Raw genomic sequence first — 7359 nt, forward strand, 5'->3', positions numbered from 1 at the left:
GTGGTCGACAAGGTAAGCGCTCTCTCATTAATATTCACAAAACGCCTTTAACCATTGGAGGGTTACCAATCTACGTCAGCAGTCACTACCCAAGCCTTGGTGGTAGTATGTTTCGGAATCATGCGAACCGGCTCGTCAGTCGGTGACGTCTTGTTCTGCCGCCTCGCCCAGCTCAGGTCTATTCATCACATTTCTCGCGGCGCGCCCTGTTAGGCAAACGTGGAATTTGCGTTTAAAAGGCAGATACTGTTAAACACAGTTGTATTAGGGAAACAATAGGCTACACCGGCTCTCCAATTAATGTTCTGCCAAGTTCTGGCCATTAACTAAAGACTACAGTGGCTATGTTAGCTGGCTGAACTGGTTTTACTGGTGGTGGATGGTCTTTCTCGAGTGACAAAAGATTTGAAAAGTGACCTCAGAGGAGTATCTAGGTGGTTTCGTGCACAAATATATGTAGCGGTGGTCTGTCAGCATTTCCACAGCTACTAAACCCAGATTCTGTCATGAAATAAGCTGGAGTTTTATACAGTATTATATTTATAGACACAAAGACTAAAATAGATCATTTAGGAACCCCCCCCCCTTATTGTACGGTGACTAGAGTAAATGAAGGCCAACCAGTTAACTTGTCTGACAAGCAGATCACGTATCAGTAAACTCTCTCAACTTCCCATCCTTTGACCTTTCTTCGTTTTAAAAACAACTCTCCACCCTGCGTGAGTTCAGAGTAGATGGTTATCTCAATAAACAGGCCTGTGCAAATTTTGCAGTGAAAGCCATTAAAAGACATCAGCAGCTAAATTGTGACATCATTGTTTACTGTTCTCTGACATGACAGGCAAAAATATTTTTGTCATTAAAAGTTCCTCAATTTTCTCTTTTGTTTTCTCGTTTCCTCTTGATCTTCTGTTCTAATCATTTACTCTTGTCCAGTACATGATATACTGTACTTTATTGTTTTAATATTTGTTTTAAAGCTGATCTGAGGGGTAATTTTGGGGAGAGGTCAAACTTTCTGATTTTCTCTGCTTTCATATGTCAATGACCTCACACATCCTGCCTTTTTCTGTTTAAAGTTATGGTATAACTTGCTGCTGGACATTAGATCCTTGATCTGTGGAATCTGTATGGTCTCTGTGAGTTTCGTGTTATGTTTCTGTAAAACAATAAAACCCTGTGTTGACTCTTATTGCTTGTAAATTGTGATCTATTAATTCATTTTACTTTGACTCGCTGTTAAACATTTATTGACTATTGAGCAAAAGTCTAACCGAGCTTTCCCTTTATGCTCTGTTTTGCTCATTTGGGTTATTTCTGGAGGATCGAGTGAAATGTGAGACCTCCGGCCAGATCTGAGCACCAGTACTCAAGGTTGTTGCTGACACACATCCTTGACTGTTGTACGAAAAATGCAGTAAAAAGTGGAACGAGACCATCAATGACATGTCAATACAAATCATTGATAGGCTACGACCAACAGGGAAAAAATAATAGTTATTAAGCCCATCAAATAATGTATCATAATAAAAAGGCACAGACACCATAGTGCTAACAGCTTAGTGTAAGCAAGCTCATTTGCAATATTAAGTTTGGAGGATGTTAAGTAAGAAATTGTACATAATTTGACTTAATCCTGTGTATAAATAAATTGACGTTATTACAAAAATTAACCTAGAATGATAGAGAGGGAAAAGTTATGGATTGCACTATTGGAGATTATTTTAGATCACTCCATTACTGAACATCTGGTGACATTCATGACTCATAGGCACCTTTAATGCCCACTAGAGGGCACTGTGCCTCCAAATTCAGTGAGTTGTCGCCTAAATATGTTGCAGAGGTGTGGTGTTTCAAAGGTCTGTTACTATATAGACTGAAAAAGTACATAAAATTCCTGGTTATTCTTGAGCCAATGTCATTGAAATGCGCAGCAAACTTTCACTTTAAAGGGACAGTTTACCCCAAATAAAAATTTCTGTCATCATTACCCGCCCTCGAGTTGTTCCAAATCTGTATACATTTCTTTGTTCCGATGAACAGAGATAAAGATATTTGGAAGAATGCTTGTAACCAAATAGTTCTAAGCAACAATTGAATAGCCTATCATAGCGGGACATTTGGTTCAATTGCCCCAGACCAGTTTGCCTACCTACATACTTCAAAATATCTTCTTTTGTGTTCAACAGAACAATGAAATTCATAAAGAAATTTTTCCTTCAATACTTTTTGCACAACTACAGAATGTGAGGTTTTCCTGTTTTGTGATAAATACCAAAAAAGCAAGTATTGTGCTGTGAGCTTTCCGTTTTATGATGCTACCATTATGTTTTCATACTGTTTAAAGCCATTTTAACATGCCCTTTTCATTTTCAAAATGCTGTTTCCATCCCTCGAGCCATAACACATATTTTGGTTATATTTTCAGATGTGATTGCAAAGACCTGCGAGATTTCTAACGTCAAAGGCCAAACACACAATGAAGATTAATCGGTGGCTTTTTTGACTCATTCTCTTGATTTACACCTGCGTGCATAAATGAACAGCAGAGAGGCATAAATGCATCAAAGCATTCCACTCACTTTAGAGAAAGCCCTTCATTTTCCAATTGTTGGCCCTAAAGATAGACAGAGGAATTAAATGTACTGTCTTTAAGAATGTACGTCTCTTCCCAAACATTCAGTGTGAGGGAGGTTTATAATTCAAAGATGATGTTATTATCGTCTATCGTTTGTCTTGTGGACTGCACAGATTTCTTCTTAATATGTCTGCTGTAACCATGACGTAGCTTCTCAGACAGGAAGTTGAAGGCCTGGGGCTCAAGCCAGAGTCAATATTTTGTCTCAATGGTTGGCGGCAGGGATGTCAAAAAAACTCTTTTGAAGGGCACCAGTGGCAGTTTTGGCCCCATTGGTGCTTTTGATGAGAAAAGACTTGACTAAAGGAAAAAAAACAAATGCCAAAAGATACTCATAATTTTATGGATGTTGCATTTAAAAATCACTTGAATCAAAAATCTAAGGGGGTATAACGATGTTTGGCATTACAGTTTGGGTCTTGTTTCGTTTTGTTTTGTTTTTGACCCTCCCAGTGATCCCGAAGTTCCCAGGCTTATGTTGCAAAAACACACGGCTGAAAATGAGATCAGGACACCTGTGACAGCTGGGCATAGTTTGCCATCCCACTTGCGATGCACACGTTCCCTGATGCCATGTACCCGCCAGGCAGCCCGCTCTTTAAACGGTGTGCGTGTTTTGGCAGAAGCCGCTACTCCCCGTGTATGTTTTTCAGCTGTACGTTTAGGGCACGTCATTGATTGTAGCCATGTGCAGCATATGTATGTGTGCATGTGTTTCAGGTTGAGAGCAGAAGTACTTTCCTGGCTCAGTGTGGCAAGTTCTGCAGTTGACTTGGGTCACATAGTATATGGTCCGGACCCAGAGAAGCGAGCTGTGCTTCTTGAAACATCTGGAAAAGGCATTCCTGCTGGCAGGTCCACCTCACAGGAGCACTTACAATGGGTTTAGTCCATAGACATGGGTTAAATGCAGCATTTTGTAAATTCCTTGGAGAAATATGGCCTCTGTTAGTTCGTTTGATTTATGTCACCCTCTTTTAAGGCCACTGGCTGTCTGTAGTGCACAATAAAAGTGCAGGTTTTCTCTGAAGTTAACAAAATAAAGAATAAATAAAATATATATTTAAAAGAAACATTTTAAATGTAAAATATTAAAATGATGAAAACATGAAAACATTATAAAAATGCTAATAAAGATTTTTTTTTAATAAGTTTTCACACTTGGTACTTTATATGCTGTATGTGTGTGTGTGTCTGTGTGTTTGTGTCTGTGTGCATGCTTGTGTACTTGTTTTTATTGTAAAAGTCTCACACTTGCATTGTGAGGGCAGAGGGGGATCCCCACAATTCAAATGGATTACTTCACATAATAAATTATGTTTATTTGAAAATGTAAAAATGCTGAAAGTTTTCTGTGATGGTTAGGTTTGGGGTTGGGTTAGGGGAAGGCGATATACACTTTGTCCAGTGAAAAAATCATTACGCCTTATATGGAAAGTCCCCACAAAGTTTAGAAACTTTGTGTGCGTGCGTGCGTGTGTGAAGGGGAATAAGAGCCATGCAGAAGAAAACTTCATTATGGCAAGCACAAAAGCTTCAGAATGGCTCCGTTTTGATGTTTCAAATCTTAGATGAGTCTGTGTCATGTCAAGCTCTCTTACTATAATTTGCCACCTTTTTCATGACCTCAGCACCTTCTTTGGCATTTTGAGAGGAGAGCTAATCGTCTTAACCTCACCGACAGAAGACTGCCTGACGCACAGAAACATGGTGGTGGCTTAAAAAGTGCAGAGCTTCCTCCATGAGCTCATTGCAATGCCAGTTTGTGGTAATATTATTTTGATGAGGCCTTAATCACATATAATCAATTTGCCATGCCTCTGAACGACAGCTGAGAGGGTGCATCTGTACTATGAACCGAAATGAATGCCCATGGTCACTCCGTCTTCAGAACATTGAAGCTGGCACCCGTGCAGGATTAATTCATCATTTTCTGACTGCCAGTAATGAAGTCAGACTGCTGGTTTTGATTAACTTGTTTGCACTAACATCAAACACATTTAAAACGAGCATGTTACCTTTGTGGATGAATTACACCTTTATTCATGAAAGAATGAAACAGACAATGATTTTCCATGTGCTTAAGATTTGTTAATGGGCTCTTGGGCATACAAGATGTTTTGAATTGCAATCAAACTTTGTTGGTTTCTCAAACAGAATGGCATGTATTTTGACATGCGGTCTTGATGAAGATCAGTGTTATTAACATTTGAACACAAGAAACCATTTTTTTACCTTTGTATTGATGTGAAGCCCAATCCCTCTTTCCAAGACCTTCTTAGTTAAAAGAGTGAGCCTGGTTGGCAACAAAATATGATTAATGAAGGTTATTAATGATGGCTGTTTTTCATGTTTGGACAACAGTTTTGATGTTTCTGGTTCAGGACATTTATTCATCTGGCAAAGCTTCGATTGCTTAGGAATTGGTGGGCACAGATGGGCAAGCCAATACAATTGAGCACTCAATGAGCAGCCGTACAACGATTACTGTTGCGACAAATCAGTTCCTCTACGGGTGTCTTTGGAACAAGCTGTTCTTTTTGGCTATATGCTTTGGCAGAGGCTTTTACCCCCCAAAAAAACATGACCTTGCCGTTGCTAGCACCATGCTCTAACCACTGAGCCACTGGAAAGCTTTATTCATGGATACAAATAAGTTCTCCATCCTTAATGTGCTAATTGGTCATTCATATATGAACATGAGCTTATGGTTTATGATTTTATTGGTCTCTATAATGCCATTAAAGAATTGTGAGTCTCCATCGAGTGTTCCTTTGAGGAACATTCGTGCAACGTTCATTTATCAGTCCGTTCAACAGCCAAACTGTGAGGTCACTGAAAAACAATGAAGTAGCCCACATTACATCACTACATTGTCTCGTTGTTTATGCAATCACAGCTTTCTTTATGTGCAGAAGATATAGCATTTTGTTAAGCCCAAACTTTGCCCCTAATTTCCATGAAATAACTTTTTACTGCAATATGGCCCCATCTTGGTGCAAATGGACAGCTGGTGTTTCGGCAAAGGAATTAGAAGAAACATTGGATGGAAAATGTTTTCTTATCCACTTGGCTTCTTCAAATCCTCCTGCTGCTCATTGGATGAAAGTGATATTTTTGTAAGGGGTGGTTATAATAAATGAAGTTTGCAGGTTGTCCTGCACTTTTAGGATGCTTGAAAATAGCATTGGAACTGTCTCCAAGCTCCATCTATTTTGCCAGGGTCCATTACTCTTGTGCATTCTACTCCTGCTGGAACACGATGACAACATAAGCAGACAAACTCATTTAAAAACATACTGATGTTATAGAAGTTTTGTCTTTCTGCATACTTTCGACCCACAACGATTTTCCAAGGCTGGTTTTTGGATAATGTTGATCTTGAGTTGATTGACCTTGTGCGTATTGTGACACATCTCATGGTTACACAATTCCCAAGGTAATGTGAATCTTCCGACACTGAACTTCTGAACCATTTATTCTTCGACCAATATAAAATTCAGGAACAGATCAGATGTGTGCAGGATTCACCATTGGATGGGCTCAAAGAAGAAGCAGCAGGTGATTTTAATGGCAGTAAGAGTAATTACAGTAGATCTATTTTGTTAGTTTTGGTGCCTGAAAATGCAGCAAGCTACTCAACCGTGAATTTGTCCAATGAAAAGAAATGACTAAAACATCAAAAAAGCAATAAAAACCCTTTTTTTCAAAACACATTTCTTTTTCAAAACATATTTCTATTACAGTTTGAAACCAAACTGATGCATGAAATGTCGTCAAGGTCATTTGACCAAAATTTTGATTCGCAGATCTGTGTAGCTAATGTAAATCCCTGAAATTTTCATACTGTATAATTTGAGACAAAAGTATGTTTTACGGTTTTCAATTTTGTTCAGCGTTATTAAATCAACTGCTTTTAGAACTCTGTAATACCTTTAAGGATAATATTTCACCTCAGCCCAAATGTAGTTCCAAACCAAGAACCGTAAACCCAGTGAGTTGTTCAGGACAGTAAGTAACACTGTGGTCTGCAATCTCTCAAACGTTTCATTTTTATTATTTAGTCACTTAAATCAAACAAAGTATTGCACTTACTAAGGCTCTTTCCAGAAATGGGACCTTAAGTTTAATAACTTCTTAGAAACTTCCTTTGAGAACTCTTTAACTCTGAGTTGGACTCTACAAGAACTTTGTCTGCTGTCTCCTCATGACACACCCTGTTCATTTTGCTACAGATGAAAACTGTGGCTGACAAATAACGCTCTGCGATAGGCTTTGCAGTGAACCGTGAGCACAGCTAGATCTGTATTACTCTAAATAATACAACAACCGAGCTTTAAGATGTAAAGAAAATGTTTTATTTATGGTCATCAAATGCTATTTTGACATGTTTAAGGTTGTTCTCTATTTCTAAACTTTCATGAGGCATCATGAAATCCTCCACATGCATGCCTCTGTTACCAGTCTTCTGTTTCCAGTTGCTATGTGGCCTGATCATTAGATTTAGCACGGCACTTCCCTTTAATGAACCCTCATTATAGTGTTGTGTAAAAAACACACTCGCACATGCATTGCTTCCACATGACCCTTCGAATGCCGTAGATCACTCTGCAGCATCTGAAAGCATTGAAAAGTGGGCATTCATTCACAGAGAAGCATTTCTGGAGGCGAGCATGCCTTTTTAATTCCAACAAGCACTGTTTCCCCCTAAATGTTTCAAC

Source organism: Triplophysa dalaica, chromosome 17 (assembly GCF_015846415.1).
Source record: "Triplophysa dalaica isolate WHDGS20190420 chromosome 17, ASM1584641v1, whole genome shotgun sequence".
In the NCBI taxonomy this organism is placed as follows: Eukaryota; Metazoa; Chordata; class Actinopteri; order Cypriniformes; family Nemacheilidae; genus Triplophysa; species Triplophysa dalaica.